Source organism: Oncorhynchus mykiss, chromosome 27 (assembly GCF_013265735.2).
Source record: "Oncorhynchus mykiss isolate Arlee chromosome 27, USDA_OmykA_1.1, whole genome shotgun sequence".
Taxonomy (NCBI): domain Eukaryota; kingdom Metazoa; phylum Chordata; class Actinopteri; order Salmoniformes; family Salmonidae; genus Oncorhynchus; species Oncorhynchus mykiss.
Window position 1 is genome coordinate 34749839 of NC_048591.1, and position 16306 is coordinate 34766144.

A 16306-nucleotide genomic window follows, 5' to 3' on the forward strand; every position below is an offset into this window, starting at 1 on the left:
TAAAGCTGTTCCAAGGACAGGAAGTAGGACATGGTAAAGTAGAACAGATACACTTCACCTCAAATTGAAATTGTCACAAGTGATAATTTACAAACTAGTAATTTCCTGTGAGTGACGGTGTAATTGCTGTGTTTTATTAAATACAATAATTTGTCTCTCATGATAAGACAGAATTGGTTCAATTTCACTTCTGAAAGTGGAAAGACATTGAGAGTCTTCTCCAAGGTCATCAGCATGACACCAGCTCCAGTACTATGCAAGAGGAGGCAAGTGAAATATTATCATATTAAATAGTGGACCACTAGGATAATAACAGTTTAGTAACTCACTTAGACCTACTCAATATATAGTAATGGAATTGAACAAACAATAATCACTGAGATCCCTATTTAGCATTCCCACTTCATTGTACAGTGTATTTACCGCTATGAAACCTACTGTTATTAAATCTTCCATGAGAAGTTGGAGTCATGTCTAATTCAGAGAGGGGAGTGGGTGGTCAGAGGGCCAGGGCTGGAAAGAGAGGAGAGTGGGTGGTCAGAGGGCCAGGGCTGGAAAGAGAGGGGAGTGGGTGGTCAGAGGGCCAGGGCTGGAAAGAGAGGGGAGTGGGTGGTCAGAGGGCCAGGGCTGGAAAGAGAGGGGAGTGGGTGGTCAGAGGGCCAGGGCTGGAAAGAGAGGGGAGTGGGTGGTCAGAGGGTCAGGAAGGACAGAGAGGGGAGTGGGTGGTCAGAGGGTCAGGAAGGACAGAGAGGTGAGTGGGTGGTCAGAGGGTCAGGAAGGACAGAGAGGGGAGTGGGTGGTCAGAGGGCCAGGGCTGGAAAGAGAGGGGAGTGGGTGGTCAGAGGGCCAGGAAAAGACAGAGAGGGAAGTGGGTGGTATCTTCCTCAATAGTATGCAACAAGTTCTACAACATGAAAAGACAATTCTCACTCAATAGTGTGCAGCGAATTCTACTAGATGAAAAAACAAATATCTTCCTCAATAGCTTGAAGCGGAATCTACTTGAAGAAAAATTATCTTCCTCAATAGCACGCAGTAAATTCTACCAGATGAAAATGTAATTCTCTCCCTCAATAGCTTGCAACAATTTCTACAGCATGAAAAAACAATTACGTGCAGTGAATTCTCAGATGAAAAAACAATTCTCCTCAATAGAGTGCATCGAATTCTACTAGATGAAAAGACAACTCTCTTCCTCAATAGCGTGCAGTGAAATCTACTAGATTTAAAAACAATTATCTTCCTCAATAGCAATAATTCTAAAATATTAAATAATTTGTTTTATCTTCCTCATTAGTGTGTAACGAATTCTACTAAAATAAAAACACAATTCTCTTCTACTGTAGCATGCACAGAATTCTGCTAGATTAAAAAACGATTCTCTACCTCAATGGCAGCAAATTCTACGAGATAAATAGAATACAATAGAATGCAGTGAATTCTACAACATGAAAAGACAAGTCTTTCACTCAGTAGCGTGCAGTGAAATCTACTACATGAAAAAATATATATCTTCCTCAGTAGCAGGCAGCAAATTCTACTAGATTAAGAAACTATTATCTTTCTCAGTAGCAGGCAGCTAATTATCCTATTGCATGCAGCAATTTCTATTTGATGAAAAAAGTACCTTCCTCAATAGCTTGCAGCGGAATGTACTTGATTAAAAAACAATTATATTCCTCAATAGCACGCAGTACATTCTACCAGATGAAAATGTAATTAATTCTCTTCCTCAATAGCTTGCAGTGAATTCTACAGCATGAAAAAACTATTATCTTCCTGAATAGCATGCAGCGATTCCACAACATGAAATGACAACTCTCTTCCTCAATAGCGTGCAGCAAAATCTACTAGATTTAAAAACAATTATCTTACTCAGTAGCATGCAGCTAATTCTCCTAGATGAAAAGACGAGTCAATGCAAAAATACATTATCTAGCTCAACAAAGAATTCTACTAGAATAAAAAAACTATTCTCTCCCTCAATAGAGTGCAGCAAATCCTGCTGGATGAAAAATGAAAATATCTTCCTCAATAGCATGCAGCAAATTCTACTAGTGAAAAAAATGACTTTCTTCCTCAATAGCACGCAGTAAATTCTATGAGATGAAAATACAATTCTCTTTCTCAATAGCTTGCAGCGAATTCTAATAGATGAAAATACAATTATCCTCCTCAATAGCGTGCAGCCATTTCTACTAGATGATTAGGCAAATATCTTCCTCAATAGCATGCAGCGAATTCTGCTAGATGAAAATACAATTCTCTTCCTAAATAGCTTGCAGCAAATTCTACTAGATGAAAAAACTAAATGAGTATAGCATCCCAGCATGTATAACATACTCAACTTTCAAAGTGTCACGTATTAAAAAAAGTTATATTTCGCAATCCCAAAAAGCCTATCATTTAGAACGCAAGTATTGGTATTCAGACATTGCAGTGTGTTATTCCACTGCCTGCCTGCCTGCCTCCTGGAAGAGCAACATACCACAACGTGGTAATGAAGCAATCTGTTATGTATTACTCTCTCATAACCCACTCATGGAACAGCAGTGTTGAAAAAACACACGAAGGGGTTCACCATCATCTGTTTACTAGAAATGGAGTACTGCTGAAGGGGAACTGTCCAAGGTCCTGAATCCACAGAGCCAATGTGAGGGTCTTACTTTTGTCATGGGTAAGACACACCACTACTCTGGCCACGGGTAAGACACACCACTACTCTGGCAATGGGTAAGACACACCACTACTCTGGCCACGGGTAAGACACACCACTACTCTGGCCATGGGTAAGACACACCACTACTCTGGCCATGGGTAAGACACACCACTACTCTGACCATGGGTAAGACACACCACTACTCTGGCCATGGGTAAGACACACCACTACTCTGGCCATGGGTATGACACACCACTACTTTGGCAATGGGTAAGACACACCACTACTCTGGCCACGGGTAAGACACACCACTACTCTGGCCATGAGTAAGACACACCAGTACTCTGGCCACGGGTAAGACACACCACTACTCTGGCCATGGGTAAGACACACCACTACTCTGGCCATGGGTAAGACACACCACTACTCTGGCCACGGGTAAGACACACCACTACTCTGGCCACGGGTATGACACACCACTACTCTGGCCACGGGTAAGACACACCACTACTCTGGCCATGGGTAAGGTGTAGAATCTACTCTGGCCACGGGTATGACACACCACTACTCTGGCCACGGGTATGACACACCACTACTCTGGCCACGGGTATGACACACCACTACTCTGGCCACGGGTATGACACACCACTACTCTGGCCACGGGTATGACACACCACTACTCTGGCCACGGGTATGACACACCACTACTCTGGCCATGGGTAAGGTGTAGAATCTACTCTGGCCACGGGTAAGACACACCACTACTCTGGCCACGGGTAAGACACACCACTACTCTGGCCATGGGTAAGGTGTAGAATCTACTCTGGCCACGGGTATGACACACCACTACTCTGGCCACGGGTATGACACACCACTACTCTGGCCACGGGTAAGACACACCCCTACTCTGGCCACGGGTAAGACACACCACTACTCTGGCCATGAGTAAGGTGTAGAATCTACTCTGGCCACGGGTATGACACACCACTACCCTGGCCACGGGTATGACACACCACTACTCTGGCCACGGGTATGACACACCACTACTCTGGCCACGGGTAAGACACACCACTACTCTGGCCATGGGTAAGGTGTAGAATCTACTCTGGCCACGGGTATGACACACCACTACCCTGGCCACGGGTATGACACACCACTACTCTGGCCACGGGTATGACACACCACTACTCTGGCCACGGGTAAGACACACCACTACTCTGGCCACGGGTATGACACACCACTACTCTGGCCACGGGTATGACACACCACTACTCTGGCCACGGGTAAGACACACCACTACTCTGGCCATGGGTAAGGTGTAGAATCTACTCTGGCCACGGGTATGACACACCACTACCCTGGCCACGGGTATGACACACCACTACTCTGGCCACGGGTATGACACACCACTACTCTGGCCACGGGTAAGACACACCACTACTCTGGCCACGGGTATGACACACCACTACTCTGGCCACGGGTATGACACACCACTACTCTGGCCATGAGTAAGGTGTAGAATCTACTCTGGCCACGGGTATGACACACCACTACCCTGGCCACGGGTATGACACACCACTACTCTGGCCACGGGTATGACACACCACTACTCTGGCCACGGGTAAGACACACCACTACTCTGGCCATGGGTAAGGTGTAGAATCTACTCTGGCCACGGGTATGACACACCACTACCCTGGCCACGGGTATGACACACCACTACTCTGGCCACGGGTATGACACACCACTACTCTGGCCATGGGTAAGGTGTAGAATCTACTCTGGCCACGGGTATGACACACCACTACCCTGGCCACGGGTATGACACACCACTACTCTGGCCACGGGTAAGACACACCACTACTCTGGCCATGGGTAAGGTGTAGAATCTACTCTGGCCACGGGTATGACACACCACTACCCTGGCCACGGGTATGACACACCACTACTCTGGCCACGGGTATGACACACCACTACTCTGGCCACGGGTAAGACACACCACTACTCTGGCCACGGGTAAGACACACCACTACTCTGGCCACGGGTAAGACACCACCACTACTCTGGCCATGGGTAAGGTGTAGAATCTACTCTGGCCATGTGCAAGTTACAGACAGCGGTGCTGTCAGACACACTGTCAAAATGCAATTATGCAGGAGCCCTCCTGTGCCACTGAGGACAAAATAAGTCTGAAAAGCACACTGCTGTCACTCTATGCAAAATATTCAGCAAGCTGTCTCACACATCCAACATCGCTATCTTGTGCTGAAGCACAGAATGCCATTATCAAACTAAACAGCAGGGGGCCGGAGATAATAAAAAAAGCGTTCACAGGGTAACGTTGTCACAAACCAATTATGGCTTTCTCAGTGGAGGTGAGGTGATTAAAAAGTGTTCCATGCCGTGACTAGAAATGTTCTACCTCCCATTCCCTCAATGGCCTCTCGGTATCGGCATGCCATTAAACATAGTCAGCACTAAATTCAAGTTAGCTTTCACAAAAACCATACATTGGCGTTGATTATGTAATTGACCTAATAAAAGGTAAGGTAAAGCCAACTAAATCACTGCTTACTGTAGAGATTAACATGGTGGTGGTGTGGGCATAGCTCTATTGGTAAAGTGCATTCAGAAAACATTCAGACTCCCTGACTTGTTTGACATTGTTACATTACAGCCTTATTTATTATTATTATTATTATTCGAAAATGTATTTAACAGTATTTTTTCCTCGTCAATCATTTTCGATTATACAAAAAATGAACACATTTACCAAAGTATTCAGACCCTTTACTCAGTACTTTGTTGAAGCACCAGTGATTACAGCCTCAATTCTTCTTGGGTATGACACTACAAGCTTGGCACACCTGTATTTGGGGAGTTTCTTCCATTCTTCTCTGTAGATCCTCTCTAGCTCTGTCAGGTTGGATGGGAAGCGTTGCTGCACAGCTATTTTCAGGTCTCTTCAGAAATGTTCAATCGGGTTCAAGTCCGAGCTCTGGCTGGGCCACTCATGGACATTCAGAGACCTGTCCCGAAGCCACTCCTGTGTTGTCTTGGCTGTGTGCTTAGGGTTGTTGTCCTGTTGGAAAGTAAACCTTCGCCCCAGTCTGAGGTCCTGAGCGATCTGGAGCAGGTTTTCATGAAGGATCTCTGAACTTTGCTCCGTTCATCTTTGCCTCGATCCTGACTAGTCTCCCAGTCCCTGCCGCTGAAAAACATCCCCACAGCTTGATGCTGCCATCACCGTGTTTCACTGTAGGGATGGTGCCAAGTTTCCTCCAGATGTGACGCTTGGCATTCAGGCTAAAGAGTTTAATCTTAATTTCATCAGACCAGAGAATCTTGTTTCTCATGGTCTGAGAGTCTTTAGGTGGCTTTTTGCAAACTCCAAGCAGGCTGTCATGTGCCTTTTACCGAGAAGTGGCTTCCAGCTGGCCACTCTACCATAACGGCCTGATTGGGGGAGTGCTGCAGCGATGGTTGTCCTTCTCCTATCTCCACAGAGGAACTATAGGTCTCTGTCAGAGTGACCATTGGGTTCTTGGTCACATCCCTAACCAAGGCCCTTCTCCCCAGACTGCTCAGTTTGGCTTGGCGGCCAGCTCTAGGAAGAGTCTTGGTGGTTCCAAACTTCTTCCATTTAAGAATGACGTTGGCCACTGTGTTCTTGTGGACCTCCAATGCTGCAGTCTCGGCGCTCTATGGACAATTCCTTCAACCTAATGGCTTGGTTTTTGCTCTGACCTGCACTGTCAACTGTGGGACCTTATATAGACAGGTGTGTGCCTTTCCAAATCATGTTCAATCAATGGAATTTACCACAGGTGGACTCCAATGAAGTTGTAGAAACATCTCAAGGTTGATCAATGGAAACAAGATGCACCTGAGCTAAATTTCGAGTCTCATAGCAAAGTAGATTGCTGAGGATTTGTATTTATTTAATCCATGTTAGAATATGATGCAAAAAATAGGGAGAAAAGTCAAGTGGTCTGAAGACTTTCCAAAGTCACTGTATCAGGTTGGACAATAAAGGACAGTTAACCTCTGCTTTATTTCAGTCAAGTTTATGTTTAAATTGTACAAACACAAACATATGGCAGTAACAACGACAGTCCTGACTCAAAACACTGTTGACTGATTTTGATGCCCTAAAGAGGTATTAATCAACCTAAATGTATACATCTAGCAAAATATCACAAACAAAGTACTTATCTCCAACTGAACAGTTCTTCAATAAATCAATATCTAATTTGAAAGAAAAGCAGTGGCATTTGAGGACTGAAAGTGATTCTCATTCTTTCCAATGCTTCCAACGCTCCTACTAATACAGATATACCCAGAGAGGGTAACCATGAGCCTATGCTACTGTGGTAAACAAGTTATATACAGTACATTCTTACAAACACACACACACACATTTGTCTTACCTGGATCTGTGGGCACTGTGGCACCACAGGGCTGTGTCACTGCTGTATGTCCCACAAGCCTGAGAGAGAATCAGGACTTTCATTCTTCCTGACAGAGCTTGGAGTTCATTCTCTCTGCCTGAGAGAGAATCAAGACTCTTGTTCCACCTAACAGAGCTTGGAGTTCCTTCTCTCTGCCTCTCCTGCACACACACAACTGGAAAAGCGCTCTCCCGTTGCCCAAGTACAGCAAAGAGAGAGGGAGGGACGTAGGCAAAGAGAGAGGGAGGGAGGTAGGCAGAGGGGGAGAGAGAGAAGAAAGAGAGTGAGTGGGAGAGAAATTGCCTTGATAATCCACATTGCCATAGCAGGGTTGCATTCCTGGTAATCCAATCCAAGTGGAGTAAAAGCCTCTGTCATCTCACCAGACTTAATTAAACTGATTTGATTCTGGTCTCCCTCCATTAAACTGCATGGCTTCTTTGCCATTCATTTATTCACATTTTGGCTCCCCAGCTTCTGACCACAAATTAACCTGCCCTGCTGTGAAGTTAATGGGAGTTAAAGTTCAATTGTTGCTCTCCAATATCTTCAGGTACAATACTGTCGAAATATAACATGTGGTCTGGTGCATCTACCGTGTACAGCACATATTGAACTTCAGTATGACTAGTGTGACTGAAGTGTGTCTTGACCACCAATGCTACCTCTGTCTGGTGGTCATTTGTGTCAGTTATGATAACAGAGACTGTGGGATGTTCCCAGGACAAAGGTTCACTGACTGCCAAATAGAACTGAACACTGTACGCAGTGTAGTAGTATTGCTGTACTATTGCTGAACCTGTTGCTGTTATCTGTGCAGTAAATCTACTTCCATGACATGGCAAATGTATCCTGCTTGAGCTGTAAAATAGAAGCACAGGACAAAAGCATGTTTTGTGTATTATTATATATTATCAGCAGATTTATACAATGAATGAAATGTATACCTGTCAAAGGCTGACACAGCGTCTCATTTGAATTGTGAAGGTAGTGCCTCTCAGCCCGGCCAGCGCTTCAGCTTCCTCTGGGCGCTCTGGAAAGTCCACTGGAGTCCATCAGCGTAATTAATACACCACGCTCCGGAAGACACACGGTGTACTTCTCAAAATTAGGCTGAAAAAATGTGTCAGAAGGTCATGGTCAATTGATTAATATGGCAGCTGAAGGGAAGACAGTTGCGCCTCCTGTTTTAACAGCCAGGCTGCCTACTTTTCATTGTGTCCTAAATGGTGGCTCACTGGGCCCAGCCTCCCATGGACATTTTATCTCCAAATCTATAGGGGTTTCATTTGAGTATGCACTTTAAATTCTAACTAATAAATGTGGAAATTGCTTTTGTGACAGAGCAGTAAAATACAAGGTCCTGTTTCCTCAAATATCAATGAGGCCCGCAACATTCCTCCAATGGAATCATTTTAGCAGATCTCTCTGAAAAGAATTCTGTCTCATTTTGGGTGCTGGGATGTATTTCTCTCAGCACAAACATGTCCTGCTTATTGGATTGTGTTATGGACAGTAAATTAAAGGCACAATAATAGGCTGTATCATTTGTTCTCAGTCAAAAGGCAGTCACCCCACTTGTTGGTTTTGACGCATCTTTGGCATCATTTAAAGATGATCTGATTTGGCATCAAATCAATGCTCCGTAATTATTTTTCAGTGATTAAACTAATCATGTAAATTGAATTAACTATGAAGTCGGGGCACCATGGAAAATTTTCAGATTGCAAAGCTTACGATATTTTAATATCTGATCAATTCAACCAAGATCTCAGCAATCACTGCCTCATTGCCTGCATCCGTAATGGGTGAGCGGTCAAATGACCTCCACTCATCACTGTCAAACGCTCCCTGAAACACTTCAGCGAGCAAGCCTTTCTAATCGATCTGGCGGGGTATCCTGGAAGGATATTGATCTCATCTAGTCAGTAGAGGATGCCTGGTTATTTTTTTTTAAATGCCTTCCTCACCATCTTAAATTAGCATGCCCCATTCAAGAAATTTAGAACCAGGAACATATATAGCACTTGGTTCTCTACAGACCTGACTGCCCTTAACCAACACAAAAACATCCTATGGCGCTCTGCATTAGCGTCGAACAGCCCCCGTGATATGCAACTTTTCAAGGAAGCTAGAAACCAATATACACAGGCAGTTAGAAAAGCCAAGGCTAGCTTTTTCAAGCAGAAATTTGCTTCCTGCAACACAAACTCAAAAGTTCTGGGACACTGTAAAGTCCATGGAGAAAAAGAACACCTCCTCCCAGCTGCCCACTGCACTGAAGATAGGAAACACTGTCACCACCGAATAAATCCACTATAATTGAGAATTTCAATAAGCATTTTTCTACGGCTGGCCATGCTTTCCACCTGGCTACCCCTACCCCGGTCAACAGCACTGCACCCCCCCACAGCAACTCGCCCAAGCCTTCCCCATTTCTCCTTCTCCCAAATCCAGTCAGCTGATGTTCTGAAAGAGCTGCAAAATCTGGAACCCTACAAATCAGCCGGGCTAGACAATCTGAACCCTTTCCTTCTAAAATTATCTGCAGAAATTGTTGCCACCCCTATTACTAGCCTGTTCAACCTCTTTCGTGTCGTCTGAGATTCCCAAAGCTTGGAAAGCAGCTGTGGTCATCCCCCTCTTCAAAGGGGAAGACACTCCAGACCCAAACTGCTACAGACCTATATCTATCCTACCCTGCCTTTCTAAGGTCTTCGACAGCCAAGTCAACAAACAGATTACCGACCATTTCGAATCCCACCATACCTTCTCCGCTATGCAATCTGGTTTCAGAGCTGGTCATGGGTGCACCTCAGCCACGCTCAAGGTCCTAAACGGTATCTTAACCGCCATCGATAAGAAACAATTGACCTGGCCAAGGCTTTCGACTGTCAATCACCACATCCTCATCAGCAGACTCGACAGCATTGGTTTCTCAAATGATTGCCTCGCCTGGTTCACCAACTACTTCTCTGATAGAGTTCAGTGTGTCAAATCGGAGGGTCTGTTGTCCGGGCCTCTGGCAGTCTCTATGGGGGTGCCACAGGGTTCAATTCTTGGAACGACTCTCTTCTCTGTATGCATCAATGATGTCGCTCTTGCTGCTGGTGAGTCTCTGATCCACCTCTACGCAGACGACACCATTCTGTATACTTCTGTATACTTAACAACACTCCAGACGAGCTTCAATGCCATACAACTCTCCTTCCCATGGCCTCCAATTGCTCTTAAATACAAGTAAAATTAAATGCATGCTCTTCAACCGATCGCTGCCTGCACCTGCCCGCCTGGCCAACATCACTACTCTGGACGGCTCTGACTTAGAATATGTGTACAACTACAAATACCTAGGTGTCTGGTTAGACTGTAAACTCTCCTTCCAGACCCATATCAAACATCTCCAATCCAAAGTTAAATCTAGAATTGGCTTCCTATTTCGCAACAAAGCATCCTTCACTCATGCTGCCAAACATACCCTTGTAAAACTGACCATCATACCAATCCTCGACTTTGGCGATGTAATTTACAAAATAGCCTCCAATACCCTACTCACTAAATTAGATGCAGTCTATCACAGTGCCACCTGTTTTGTCACCAAAGCCCCATATACTACCCATCACTGCGACCTGCACGCTCTCGTTGGCTGTTCCTCGCTTCATACTCTTTGCCAAACCCACTGGCTCCAGCTCATCTACAAGACCCTGCTAGGTAAAGTCCCCCTTTATCTCAGCTCGCTGGTCACCATAGCAGCACCCACCTGTAGCCCGTGCTCCAGCAGGTATTTCATTCTGGTCACCGCCAAAACCAATTCTTCCTTTGGCCGCCTCTCCTTCCAGTTCTCTGCTGCTAATGACTGCAACGAACTACAAAAATCTCTGAAACTGGAAACACTTCTCCTCACTAGCTTTAAGCACCAGCACAACTACCTCTTTCCCTACTTTATTTATTTATTTTGCACCCCATTATTTTTCTCTCTACTTTGCACATTCTTCCACTGCAAAGCAATCATTCCAGTGTTTTACTTGCTATATTGTATTTACTTCGCCACCATGGCCTTTTTTTGCCTTTACCTCCCTTATCTCACCTCACTTGCTCACATTGTATATAGACTTATTTTTCTTCTGTATTATTGATTGTATGTTTGTTTTACTCCATGTGTAACTCTGTGTTGTTGTGTGTCAAACTGCTTTGCTTTATCTTGGCCAGATCGCAATTGCAAATGAGAACATGTTCTCAACTAGCCTACCTGGTTAAATAAAACATTTTTTTTAAAATTAGTCTTCTATTAATGAATTATTCTTTACCTTACGTTAGTCTCATTCCAAACATCGTAAATTATTGGTTATCTGCACGAACCCAGCCTAAACCATGAATCATCCATACACCAATTGGCTTAATTATTGATTTACTAACCAACTAAATAATCACAGAAATGCATAACAAACAGTAGATATGGTTATTAACAATGATAGGGAAGATTCCCTAGTGGGCTAAACCGATAGACGGCTTGGTGGACAAAGGGAAGGGGGTGTGGACTGAGAAAGGAGTGGGAAAGACAAAATGGCTTCACTACACAGTGGATCATTATATTCATTGAAATGCTAATTCTTTGCACATGAACACGCATTCATTCGGGAATAATTGCAATCAATAGACTTACACCCATATGTTGTTGTTTTCTCTGTTGGAATCGTCGGCCCGTCTGCTGGAGAGTCAATTCATCAGTGTAACGGCAGATTTCCTCTTCGTCTGAAGAGGAGTAAGGATCGGACCAAGATGCAGTGTGGTAAGTGTTCATGACGATTTATTATAAAACAAACTGAACACTGAAATACAAAACAATAAACGATGTGCTGAAAACGAAAACTATGGAGTCTTTGGCAGCACGGGCCACGTCATTGAGGCTATCTCAAATTAAAAGTTGCATGCTCCATCATCAACCATCTGAGCCACAGAGGACCGCCAGGTGGCTAGTGGACTAGTGCACACTTCAGGAAAAAGTGTAGAGTATTGAGATGTATAGTCAGCAGGGGGGCTCCAACCCTCCAAGATCCCCAAACACTGACATCAGTTTGGCCAAAACATAGATGTCTATAATGTGCTATACTGTACTGTACTGTACTGTAATGTGCTGTGCTCTACTGTACTCTACTGTACCCTACTGTACTCTACACTCTACTGTGCTGTACTGTACCCTCTACTGTACTCTACTCTCTACTGTGCTGTACTGTACCCTCTACTGTACCCTCTACTGTACTCTACTCTCTACTGTACCCTCTACTGTACTCTACTCTCTACTGTGCTGTGCTGTACCCTCTACTGTACCCTCTACTGTACTCTACTCTCTACTGTGCTGTGCTGTACCCTCTACTGTACCCTCTACTGTACTCTACTCTCTAATGTGCTGTGCTGTACCCTCTACTCTACCCTCCACTGTACTCTACTCTCTACTGTGCTGTACTTTACATTCTACTGTACTCTACTCTCTACTGTGCTGTGCTGTACCCTCTACTGTGCCCTCTACTGTACTCTACTCTACTGTGCTGTACTGTACCCTCTACTGTACTCTACTCTCGAATGTGCTGTACTGTACCCTCTACTCTACCCTCTACTGTACCCTCTACTGTACCCTCTACTGTACTCTACTCTCTACTGTGCTGTACTGTACCCTGTACTGTACCCTCTACTGTACTCTACTCTCGAATGTGCTGTGCTGTACCCTCTACTGTACCCTCTACTGTACTCTAGTCTCTAATATACTGTACTGTACCCTCTACTGTACTCTACTCTCTGCTGTGCTGTGCTGTACCCTCTACTGTACCTTCTACTGTACTCTACTCTCTAATATGCTGTACTGTACCCTCTACTGTACCTGTGCTGTCATCCTGTTAGAAGGTAACAGATTATTTTATTACAATGGTTCAATTGGATTTGCATTGTGTTCAATGGTGTTATTTGCCCCCTAGTGGATGTTTCTGGTACTTAGAAAGACTACGCAAACAGGAAGTAGATAATTTGTTCTGCACGCATAGAAGCAGCTACAAACAACGCTACGGTGCAGGTCTTTCAATGTAGTTATTTCTTGCTTCTCGGATTATAGACCTTACAGTGAAATGCTGAATACAACAGGTATTATAGACCTTACAGTGAAATGCTTACTTACAGGCTCTAACCAAAAGGGCAAAAAAGGTATTATGGGAACAATAGGTAGGTAAAGAAATAAAAACAACAATAGAAAGTGAAAAACAGTAGCGAGGCTATAAAAGTAGCGAGGCTATAAAAGTAGTGAGGCTATAAAAGTAGCGAGGCTACATAAAGACACCGGTTAGTCAGCCTGATTGAGGTAGTATGTAGATGTAGATAAGTGACCATGCATATATGATGAACAGAGAGTAGCAGTAGCGTAAAGAGGGGTTGGGGGGGGGGGGGCAGATAGCCCGGTTAGCCAATGTGCGGGAGCACTGGCTGGTCAGGCCAATTGAAGTAGTATGTACATATATACATGAATGTATAGATAAAGTGACTATGCATATATGATAAACAGAGAGCAGCAGCAACGTAAAAGAGGGGTTAGGGGGGGCAGACAATGCAAATACTCCGGGTAGCCATTTGATTACCTGTTCAGGTGTCTTATGGCTTGGGGGTAAAAACTGTTGAGAAGCCTTTTTGTCCTAGACTTGGCACTCTGGTGCCGCTTGCCATGCGGTAGTAGAGAAAACAGTCTATGACTGAGGTGTCTGGGGTCTTTGACAATTTTTAGGGCCTTCCTCTGACACCGCCTGGTGTAACAGTCCTGGATGGCACCCAATGATATGCTGGGCCGTACACACTACCCTCTGTAGTGCCTTGTAGTCGGAGGCAAAGCAATTGCCGTACCAGGCGGTGATGCAACCAGTGAGGCTCTCGATGTTGCAGCTGTAGAACCTTTTGAGGAGCTCAGGACCAATGCCAAGTCTTTTTAGTTTCCTGAGGGGGAATAGGCTTTGTCCTCTTCACGACTGGTGTGTTTGGACCATTCTAGTTTGTTGGTGCTGTGGACACCAAGGAACTTGAAGCTCTCAACCTTCTCCACTACAGCCCTGTCAATGAGAATGGAAAGGAAGTCAATAACATTATTGTGAGTAAAGATGTTCATTTATAGCAAAGCATTTTGGCAAATTGTATTAAATTACTGTACATTAAAAGATGTCATATTAAATCCCCTCTCAGCCGGATCAATGGCAGGTGATTGTGAACAAAAAGCTACATTTCCCCCTGGAGCTGATAGCAGCCATTCAGAAAGAACACTCAATTCTGGTGGGAAGCCTGCCGTCCACAGGGGACGGCATCATCTGCCAGCTGGATGAGTCTGAGGACCGTCTGTGGAGAAAAGCTTGAACCTGTCCATCCGCTTGGGAAACGAGGACATTTTCTCCGCTCTGATGCTGGGCATCAAGTTTGACTTCAGGCAGATCTACGAGGCGCTGCTGGTGGCTGTGGACACCAACCGGAGGCGGTGGTCAAAAGGCTCCTGGACTGCCTCGACCAGCAGAAGGGCCACAAGATGGACGTGGGCTCCTTCTCCATGGCAGTATTTGACCATTACATTGATGACTCCCAGTTTGCCCCTGGCTTGACCCCGATGATCCTGGCTTGTCAGAAGGACCTGTATGACATCGTCACCAAGTTGACTAAGAAGGGCCATGCCATCCCTCTGCCTCACTCCATCTCCTGTACCTGTCTGGAGTGCAGGAACGGCCGTCAGTATGACCCGATGAAGTTCTCTCAGTCTCGTATCAACACCTACCAGGGCATGGCCAGCCGGGCATACCTCTCCATCACCACACAAGATGCCATGCTCAGTGCCTTGAAACTCAGTCGGGAGGTATGCAAGCTGTCCAAGAAAGAGCCTGAATGTAAGGTATGAGTTGTTTGATGTTGTGTGTAAATGACAACATAGTACTATATTTATTTACTGTATTTTACCAGGTAAGTTGACTGAGAACACATTCTCATTTACAGCAATGACTGGTAATGTAATGTAGTTGTTTCAATCTCTGTATGTCTCTGTTTGTGTTCCTCAGCCCCAGTACCCGAGTCTGGAAGAGCTGTTTCAGGAGTTTGCAGTGGAGATACTGGCTTTGTGTTGCAACCAAAGTCAGGTAACAAAGTTCCTGAACAAATGTGATGACAAGGATGAAGATGAGCTGGACAAGCAGACCTTCGAGGAGGGGAATCCAAACCTGTCACACCTTGCGGTCCTTTATAACAGTCTACTTTACCTACCCCATCCTACATTTATAATACTCAAACTTAATTATCTTCAAACTAATACAACATTTTAACTTTTACAACTTGTGAGCATGTGTTATTTTCACCTCTTTCTTCTCCTCTTCTAGTTTGTGAGTCATCCCATCTGCCAGCAAGTGCTGTCATCCATTTGGTGTGGAAACATCCCGAGGTGGAGGGGCAGCAAGATGGTCTGGAAACTCACGGTGTCTCTTGGGATCTTCTTCACCATGCTTCTCCTCTGTATGAACCACTGGGTTGCTCCAATATCCAAGGTGAGCTAAGAGTAGGGTCTCAATCCATATCGCAGAAGGTTTGCGGAAGATACACGTTTATAGCTTGATTTAAATTTAAAAGCAATGTTCCCGTGTTCGCGGAGGCTGCATTCGCGGTAAACGCTACATACGCTGGCTCAATCGGAAATTGCCTTTACATTTTACATACTTCCCTTGATACAGATTGAATCAGCCCTAGGGGGAAAAATGCATTGCCTGTTTATTTTCAGATGTGTTGTAAGGATTGTGTTTCTATTTTAGATTGGAAATACTTTGAAAATACCTGTGATGAAATTCCTGCTGCAATCTTCCGCCTTACCTGTGGTTCATTATTGCCCTTCTAGTTTAATCTATTTTCATGGAGCTGTATATTGATGAGTTTGCATCCCGCCAGCAAACATCCTCTACAACTCTCTCCATGTGATCTGGGTGGTCTATGTTATGTTGTAATTGTTTACTATCAATTTATAAACCTTTCATACCACAAACCCTTTACAAATCGTTTGTATAGTATAGGCTACCTTTATACACTGTGTATACAAAACATTCCATAACACAGACGGCTCTTTCCATGACACAGACTGACCAGGTCATCCAGGTGAAAGCTAATGATCCCTTAATGATGTCACTTGTTAAATCCACTTCAATCA

The 16306-nt window shown here is 44.6% G+C and overlaps 1 pseudogene; it reads left to right on the plus strand.

Annotated features, from left to right (window-relative positions):
* The first annotated feature begins 11779 nt into the window (after positions 1-11779).
* Positions 11780-16306, plus strand: LOC110507198 (annotated as a pseudogene).